The sequence below is a fragment of the Nymphaea colorata genome, chromosome 12 (genome assembly GCF_008831285.2).
Source record: "Nymphaea colorata isolate Beijing-Zhang1983 chromosome 12, ASM883128v2, whole genome shotgun sequence".
Classification (NCBI taxonomy): domain Eukaryota; kingdom Viridiplantae; phylum Streptophyta; class Magnoliopsida; order Nymphaeales; family Nymphaeaceae; genus Nymphaea; species Nymphaea colorata.
In genome coordinates, this window is record NC_045149.1 from 14,509,078 (window position 1) to 14,519,201 (window position 10,124).

At 37.4% G+C, this 10,124-nt stretch overlaps 1 long non-coding RNA gene across 2 annotated transcripts; it reads right to left on the bottom strand.

Moving 5' to 3' along the window:
- Positions 1 to 5,323: 5,323 nt before the first annotated feature.
- LOC116266287 (uncharacterized) lies at positions 5,324 to 10,124 on the bottom strand. 2 transcript variants are annotated; one of them, XR_004175321.2, is made up of 7 exons: positions 10,002 to 10,124; positions 9,633 to 9,869; positions 9,406 to 9,519; positions 8,388 to 8,487; positions 8,088 to 8,174; positions 7,892 to 7,969; positions 5,324 to 5,408 (listed from the first exon to the last, which is right to left on the bottom strand). It is a non-coding gene; the product is annotated as an uncharacterized LOC116266287 (long non-coding RNA). The 2 variants fall into 2 exon arrangements; XR_004175322.2 differs by having other exon boundaries at positions 9,958 to 10,116.

Genomic DNA, 10,124 nt, shown 5'->3' on the forward strand with positions numbered 1-10,124 from the left:
TATACCAAACATGGGCATCGTGATTACCACCTAAGATACCATGGGCATCGTGATTGCCTCTCACATGATCATTTCCTTCGTTAACCATTGGCTTTGTCCAACAACGCTTCTAAGATAAGGCTTCAAGATCCTCCAACAGTTTTCAAATTTCTCCTTGCGGTCATCTCCTCCCTTTCATGCACTTCACAAAAAAGCCAGATAATGATGCAAGCGCACGATGAGAACTACCTACTTCAAAGCCTAAAAACAACCTAAAACTAGATAAATTCGAGGCCAATTCCACCAAAATATAAGCAAAAACATTGGGACACTAGATCAACGGTCTTATTTGATCCGAAAATTGTTGGGCTTGGATGTTGCTATGTGCCTTGATCAGTGGTCTTATCTGATCTAGAAACTGTTGGAATGGTATCAGGTAGGGGATTTAGATCAGGGTCTTATCCGATTTGAAACTAGTAGTGGGCCGGATCATGGTCTTATATGATCCAATATTGTTGCACCTTCCGCTAGAAGTGGGTTTGGATCAGTGGTCTTATCTTATCCTGAAACTCTTGGATTTGCATTTGGTTATTTCAGAAATTCATCAAAATGACAATAAGGGTCTTCTTGACTACGTCAACAAAAGAACAATGGTTGTAGTCGTATAACTGACCTAAGAAGTCCAACATCGGCATTGTATTGCCTCTAAAATGATTGTTTCCTTTGTAAACTATTAATTTTGTTCCGCAACGCTTCCAAGAAAAGGCTTCAATATCCTCCAACAATTCTCTCATTCTCTGTGCAGTCATCTCCCCTTTCATGCATTCAAAAAGATGCCAGATAATGATGCACATGCTCGAGCCACCTACCTACTTCAACAACCTAAAACCAGCTAAATCTCACGCTAAGAACACATGATTCACACAAAATTTAAGCAAAAACACAAGTGAGACTGCATTGCAAACAAGGACGCAAACAGGTCCAAACCATTCTAATAGTTTCATAGAGTTGCTACAGAAGGCATTTATCAAACAGAAACTAGACAAAACAACTTCCAACACCACAAAACCTACGAAAAAAGTGGCACTACACAAAAAGGTAAACTTTGCACAAAAATCAAGAATATTTTTGGACTTCGATGTCGAAATGGGTGTAGATCAACGGTCTTATGTGATCAAAAATTGTTGGACTTGGATCTTCGTATGGGCTTCGATCAATGGTCTTATCTGATTTAGAAATTTGTTGAAATGGGATCAGGTCGGGGGTCTAGATCAGTGGTCTTATCTGATCCAAAAATTGTTGGATTTGAAACTAGTAGTGGGCCCGAATCAATGGTCTTATATGATCTGAAAGTGTTGCACTTGCTGCTGGTAGTGGGCTTGGATCAATGGTCTTATCTGATCCTAAAATTGTTGGATTTGCATTCGGTTATTTCAAGAAATTCATCAAAATGACAATAAGGGACCTCTTGTCTATGTCAACAAAAAAAGGATGGTTGTAGTTGTATAACTGATGACTTCATTTCATGTTGAGCAGCTCCTACACGAGTTTCCTAATGCAAGAGTCATTTAAGCACAAATACCACCTAAGATATCTAACATGGGCATCGTGATTGCCTCTCACATGATCATTTCCTTCGTTAACCATTGGTTTTGTTCCACAATGCTTCTAAGATAAGACTTCAAGATCCTCCAACAGCTTTCAAATTTCTCCTTGAAATGAGACCTACCTACTTCAAAAGCCTAAAAACAACCTAAAACTAGATAAATTCGAGGCCAATTTCACCAAAATATAAGCAAAAACATTGGCGACACTAGATCAACGGTCTTATTTGATCCAAAATTGTTGGACTTGGATGTTGGTATGGGCTTTGACCAGTGGTCTTATCTGATCTAGAAATTGGAATGGAATCAGGTAGGGGATCTAGATCAGTGGTCTTATCTGATCTGAAAATTGTTGGATTTGAAACTAGTAGTGGGCCCAAATCAATGGTTTTATATGATCCGAAAATTGTTGCACTTGCCGCTAGAAGTGGGCTTGGATCAGTGGTCTTATCTGATCCTGAAACTCTTGGATTTGCATTTGGTTATTCCAAGAAATTCTTCAAAATGACAAGAAGGGCCTTCTTCATTATGTCAAAAAAAAAAAAAGATGGTTGTATTTGTATAACCGTTGATTTGATTTCATGTTGAGCAACTCCTACATGGGTTTCCTAATGCAAGAGTCATGTAAGCACAAAATACCACCTAAGGAGTCTAACATGGGCATCGCCATTGCCTGTCACATGATAATTTCCTTCATTAACCATTGGTTTTGTCCCACAACACATATTAAAGGAGCTGGATAAACTCCACTTCCACTTGAATGGATTGCATCACCTTGTGTATTCCCTTTCTTCATAGGCCTTGCTATGGTAGACGCTCTTCCTAATATTTCCATATACAATCCTATTGTAGATCACATGCATTGGATCAGAGGTCTGATCTGGCCCATTTTTGTGTTGAATTCGGATTTGAGCACCCGCAGTTTAGATCAGTGGTCTAATCGGATCCGATTTGTCATTGGATTTGGGTTTTGGGCGTGTGATTTGGATTAGACACAAAATGTAATCTACTTTAAATGCTGGATTTGTATTTTGAACTTGGTATCTGGATCAGAGGCATAATCTGATTTGGTTTAGATGTTCAATGTGGACTTTGAACCAAACATTTGGACCAATAGTCTAATCTGATATGGTTTAGATGTTGGACTTGAGTTTAAATATCGGTCTAGATCAAAGGTCTTATCTGATATGATTAAATTGTTGAATTTGGATTTTGGAAATAGGATTTGGATCAAAGGTCTATCGGATCAGTTTTAGGTGCTGAATTTGGATTTTGAATATAGTGTTAGGATCAGAGCTCTAATTTAATCCAATTTAGATGTTGAACTTGGATTTAAGGCAGGGTCTAGATTCATAATCCATTTTTGACATGACTTGGATTGGTTTCTAAACATTTCCATAAACAAGTTCAAAAGACAATGTAATGAAAATGGATCTTTATCTAAAAAATAAAGGTTTCAACTTTTCATGTATGCAATTATTAAATATGAAATCTTCAATACAAATCTTTTAATGGGGACATCAATGATAATCTTCTAACACATGGACGTCTTCATCTTTGAAGCAAAAGTTTATGTCGATCTTTTGACAACACCATACAAAAAATAGTTGAACATCATAAATTGTTCAAATAATAGAAATCACCTTTTTCTTGGCAAGGATCAAAGATAATCAGATGAGCATTTGGATGAACGACCACATTTAGATCCTATTGTAGATCACATGCATTGGCGATCTGATCTAACCTAGATTGGGTGTTGAATTCAGATTTGAGCTATGCAATTTGGATCAAAGGTCTAATATGATCCACTTTTGTTGCTGGATTTGGGTTTTCGACCTGTGACTTGGATCAAATGCGAAATATAATCTACTTTAAATGTTGGATTTAGATTTTGAACTAGGAATCTATATTGGAGGCCAAATATGAGCTCGTTTAGATATTAGATGTTGACTTTGAACCTAACATCTGGATTAGGGGTCTAATCTGATCCAGTTTAGATGTTGGATTTGAGTTTTAAATCTCGATCTAGATAAGAGACCTAATTTGATCTGATAAGTGGCCTAATATGATAGTTTTAAGTGTTGGATTTGGATCTAGTGTCTGGATCAAAGGTCCAATCTGATCCAGTTTTGCCCCAAGGATGTCTTCCTTTGATATGCATCTTTAGACACTTTCACCACATCATGCAATTGGCCTCATCCTATTGGAACTGTGACACATAGTTTCCACCATCAATGTTGCTCTTGGAATCTTACATTGAATAAGGATGCTTTTAGCCTTGATCAACTCCAATCTTTAGTCTCAGCAAACTTTAAAGATGAGTTTTGAACAAACAAATGGGACCTTTTTATTTCAAGAATTTTATCAAAGAGTTGGTGATCATGAGAGTCTTAAAAAACAACTTGAACGTAGTACTATTCAATGATACCAATGAGAATCTCCACCAACAGAAGATCAGCTCCAAAACTGTCCAATGTGAAAACTGCCACACATCTTTCTAGATGGCAATTAACATAGAATGATAGAAACATGGGCCACGCAAGATTTAGCCTTCCTTGTGCCCTTAGATATACTTTGGACAAACTCCTTGCTTATTGAGGAAATCTTAGATGAACCTTAAATGATGAAATCATTATCCAAAATCTCTATCATTTGACGATATTGCTCCATCGATAGCAAACCAACATATCTTCAAGAAAAGGGAGAGGAGGACCTAATTGTTGAAGATTTTGGGTGGAAATAACACCCAGTCCAAGCTAATCCTACCATAAGGTTGTCATGTTCAACTTACTTTTTCAAGAACCCTCTTTGGTTGGCCCACCTAACTTAGCCAAACCTTCTGCATCACTAGGCTACACTACCTATGTCAACCTTATACCTAGTGGTTGTGACAGTTTAATGGTCCTAATAATCATATTCTATTGATAAAATACTGAACTTGACCATTTAAAAATACAAATAGGTATCAATGATGTCAGCATAGCAAAATCTTAAGAGATATTGCACAAGTAAAAAACAATAATAAGATAGCAACAATTACCATTACCGAATGGAAGGGTGTTCCCCAGCATGAGAGATTGCTCTAATCGGGGATTAGGGATTGAGTGTGCAGGTTGTTGCTAGGTTTTCTTGTAAGAAGTGAGTAGAGGTAGCTGAAGGCCTAAAAACACAACTCTTATCTGAAAACACCTCTTATTCCTACATGCCCCCAAGTTCTTAGGTATTGTTATGAATTATGTCCACAAGATCGAACAAAGAAAATAGAAGTGAAGGACGAAAATTAGAAGACGATCATCTTCCTGCCCTCTAACAGCTTCTCAGCAGTGCCAAGAAGAAAAAGCTTTTAAAATCCATGGGAGGATTCTTTTTTTCAAGCTTAGCAGTAAAAAAGTTGAGCAGTGAATTCTTGCAATGTGTAATATCTAACAATAGATACATCTGAAGCTCAAGATTCAGACACAAAGACAAAACATACCAACATGCTTATGACACACAAACAAAAACATTCTAATGAAATATTATTTTCACAAAAGATGCTTATGTAAACATGGAAAAAATGCATCAGTTCATGTGATCTGATGGCTGTGCTCTAAGGAGTGATAAACATGAGTTAGAAGTACTCAACCAACACAATTACCTGATGGATATATTCTCAACTGCTTGGATTCTGTACTTGCCGGTTTGATCATGAACTATATATTAAAACATGATCTACGGAAAAATTCTATTGTACAAAAGAAGCACTTACACCTTCATGCAAAAGTTGTTTGGGGGTTGCGGCATGTGACATTCACTGTTAAATTCTTGAATATCTGAACAAATAATCTGCAAAAAAATAGTAAAAGTGAAGATGAAAACCCTAGTGGAAAGTTTATGGTGCATACTTTTCATTTTTATAATAAGTTGGAGCATATAAAACGAGTAATTAAAGTGTCAAGATAGCAGCTATAAGGAGAAAGAATTAGATGTGGCAAACAAAACAACATTACCCCTTCTGCTTTTAAAAGTGAAAGCTTTTTCACTGGAGTTGGTGTTGTATGTATATAATATGACAACTGATGGAATGACCCAATGGCCAATGCTAAAGCAAGCATGATGAACAGTATAATAACATGTTTCACTCAATTCAAAGTAGACGATATATCCTTTTTTTAAGGTTATGAATTCTGCCTTTAGGCTTTTACTGCATGTTGATTTTAGCATCTAAGGGCTTGAGTAAATACACATCAAATCATGTAAATTGCATCTATATCATACAAATTTTACTCATGGCACAATCATACAAAAATTAAGAATTCAAAATTTCAAATAATTGAGAAAAACATCATATCATTTTCAAAATATCACAACAGAATGTAGACTGGTGTAGTTTAGATCAAATGTGTTGACCTTAACACCAAAAGACTTTGAAATGGAAGGAAATGAGACTGGTGTAGTCTATATCATGCAGATTTACTTAAAGCAATCACTATATATATAATATATACACACACACACACACACGCACGCACAAAATTAATGCTTTTCAAATAAACAACTATTAATTTATTTCTTAGTGACCTTGGGTAATAATTAACTTGGCACTGTAAGCAATAGTCCAGAATCGGGCGATCCTGAACCAGTTAGCCGATCCATTACCAAGTCCTCTAGGATTAAGTTACATTTGGGTCAATACTTCACTTGGGAGAGCTTACATCATAGACCATACTGTATTAACATTCCATTAGTTCAAATCTGTAGCGTTGTTCTCCAACCTTGATAATCCCAAAGAGAGCTTTCATAGTAGACCATACCGAAGTAATCTATCATCTGGAGTCGTCTCAAGCTATTGAACAGATTCTTTACATTCAAAAATAGATGGCCATAGATAAGCCTCTTCTCATCCTCAACATTGTGCATTGTGATAAAAGAACAGGAACAAGCATGACAGCCTGCATTCAGGTGTTTTAAGCCTCTGCTTCTTCCCTTGTCTTCCAGCAAAACCACGATATCGTAACTACAGATAAGATGCAGTCACCAAAAATAGGGTAGGCACCCTTTTCTTGCTGAACATGCTCATTAGGTGCTTACACTCGGTAACAAAAGGTGCTACATTGGCCTAGGCTGCTGATCGAGTAAAAAGTCTAGGCAAGGCATGGTCCGAAGAAAAGGAAAAAAATAATATAAAAATGGTGAACTGCAGAAATATTGAGATTAAAATGGAAAAATCTCATGATCGGCATCTATTCAGCTCTGTTAGGCAGTGCAACCTAAATGTGATGCCTAGTCAATCAGCCTGGTGCCAAGTACTTAGGCGGGCACCTAGCCGCACCTTTGACTACTAAGATTAGGTGGTACTAACTACTAGACAATCCCAACCAACTGGAGAACCTACTTAAGGACATTAAGGGTGATGATACCTGTTCATAGATATCCTGAACTCATTTCTAACCAGGCTCATTAGGTGCCAAGTTTTAAGGCAACTATAACCAACCGCATTCTCATAACACTGCACATATATATGAAACCATGTATCATATGTGTGCATGTGTCTGCTTGTATGTTTGATGCAAGGTCACAAATATCCTTCCTGAGTTTTTCTTTGAAAAATCTAGAGAGTCCAGAAATTGAAAAAATACAAAAAAACCACGGAGAATATTAAATTATGAACTTCCAACTAATTTTCTTAAAAAAAACATTAATAAAGATTCAATTAATGATTAAAATGTTTAAAAAAATATTTAAATTCATTTTGAGAAAAAAGGCCTTGCAATTCTTTGTTGTTTATTCTTTTTTGTGTTTCTTCATGATAGTTTGAAAATATGGCCAATATATGTGCTTATGCTTTACCGCTTGCCTCCTAAGCATATACAATGAAGGACCGAACATGGTCTAAAGCTATTCTAGATTAATATAAATAAGCTTTTCGGGTTCTGGGCCTGGCCAAGACACAGCGACATTACTTTTTAAGTTTAATACATAAAATCCAAACTCCAAAGCATGAATGAGGAAATGCAAACCACTACCAAGATACTTTTACCAGCTAGAAGCCCTGTCTCCAACCCTTCACAGCAAAGGCACAAACACTACCACTTCAAAGCATATACCAGGTTTTAGTTTATTTGATAATCCAGAGCTTTGACAAAACAGCTACAAAATTGGCTGCCATTTGCCACAAGTTGCAGTTTCCAGAAATTGTCTTAGCTACATTGAGCAACACGATCACAAAAATGAAGTGGACAAAATAATCAATGTGCACGATCAAGGCTTAGAGAAGCATGTTATGTAAAGAAAATTTACATAGTTTTTTTTTTTTTTTTGGTGCATACCTTACACAGAAAGAGTTAAAAAGCCTTTTTCCTTGGAACGACTTCAAATGACCATGAGCACGAACATAACAGCCATTCCTGCATATGAAATATTGCCTTAGGAGAAGCAGCCCTAATAAATAAGATTGGGTGACAACGTAACAAACTTGAAAATGGCTCCCAAAATTTGCACATGGTAGAGAAAGAGAAATTTTACATAGTAATCAGTGCTTTTCACATACGCAACGTTTGGACCGAGGCTGCCAGAGTTCAACTTATGACAAACAGCACTTCATGCGGTTTTCTGTGGATTATGAAAGCACTAGTTAAATTAGATAGCCAAGGAAGAAGCTTACTCAACCAAAGCAATTTCATTTGATTCCTGCACATCATTTACCCTGAGAAATATGATCGACGCTTGCCAAATTTACTATAAAAAAAAATGTTGAAAGCTCAATGTTTCAAATCAGAAGTTAAATACAGGACTAACGTACTGGCAGACATTTGAATAACCTACCATCAGGTAACATCAATTCTTCCCGTTCCATCATCTAGGACGAATTGTGAACATCAGTAACCTTTTCAAGTTTGTTCAACACCATTCCCACCAATGCCACCTTCCAAGCAATGTAATTTAAGTAAGTAGTGCAACAAATAGATGAGAACCACAAAGGATACGTCATAAAACTTCAAGACAGATGGGCCTTCCCGCACCCAACCTCATGCAGTAAAAGTAAATTCAGACAGAAAAGCCAGAGCAAGTGGTAACATTTGATTGTCATTCATAGAATGCCCAACCCTGGGGTCAAAGGTTCATAATTTAATTCAACGAAATATATAGCTGAACATCTGACTAGCTTCTTGCAATATGAACAGACCCTTGATTGCCGACGATGAATGGTGACAGTGGCTAGTCACTTGACCAAATTTTAGTTATTAAGCTTGATTTATGAGCTGGATCAAATCATAGTTAGCTTTCACAAACAGATTTAGAAGCATGTGAACGACAAGCCGGAAATAGATTAACTTCAAAACTACATCTCTTGACCAATTCCAAAAAGGAAATTTAAAGCACCAAGCGGATGGGGTTTTAGTGAGAACAACAGAGGGCGTAAAAGTTTCAAGTTAATAACTCAGCCAAAAAATGTATAGGTACTATCAAGATGCCAACATACGATAGATCTGCAACTGCATCCAACAATTAGTATAATAAATTAAATTTTAAAAAAGAAACTGCGTCCTTCAGATTTTTAGATTTCATGAAAGGGGTTTTTCTTTCATAATAAACTATGTTCTTCCAGAATAAGAGAGCGAATGCTAATTTGAATTATAACCTAATAAATGAAAAAAAAAACATGCTAGAAAACGAAACAGGAAAAAGAACGACTAAAGCAGAAGTCCCAAGAAAAGTAAATCGACGAAGACGATCTTACAGAAAGAAGAGGAAAATCAGAAGAAACCTCGTACGGAAGTTAGGGTTAAAAAAACAAGCAAAAAGGAAGGGAATTCAGGCGCTCGACGCGAAAATAACTTACATTATTAACCTCGCATCTGTCCACCACAATATTTGTATTATCATCGGCAGTTTTCTGCACGGCCTGGCTTTTCTGTTTCATAGTGAACGGAATGACCTCGCCATTTCCTCGCTTCTGCGAGACAACCAGCAAGAAACGAGTCAGATCAATTCCCGACTCAAAAAACAGTGATGACCGTGAGATCGGAGGACTGGACGAGTTTTGGGCGACAAGGATTCCACGATCACCTTGAACGTAGACAAGCCGGAACAACCTTTTTCGCTGATTTTTCTCTTTCCCGCGCTGTAGAAACCAACCCGTAAGCCTCAGATTGATCGCTATTCGTGGGTCCCGTGGTGAACACATTTTATACCAATACGTTGGAACCCAAACTGTCTTTCCCGCTTTGAATGATCATCGGACAGGTTACGCACGGGGTTTATCTGTTTCACCGTCAACGGAATGACCCTGCCGTTTCCTCGCTTCTGCGAAAACAACGTGCAAGAAAAAATTCGGATGACCGTGAGATCCGAGGAAAAAGAAAAAATAACCGGAAGAAAAAATTCGGATGACCGTGAGATTCGAGGCCGGCGGAGAAGAGTGGGTTGCTGTCATACTTGCTCGAGTACATCGCTCCTACTGAAGACGGACCGCCCAAGATCGAACGAAGCGCGAAAGACATTTTCTCGCTCCTCTGTGGCTGTTTTTCTTTTCTCTTCGCGCGCTGCAGAAGCGAAAGG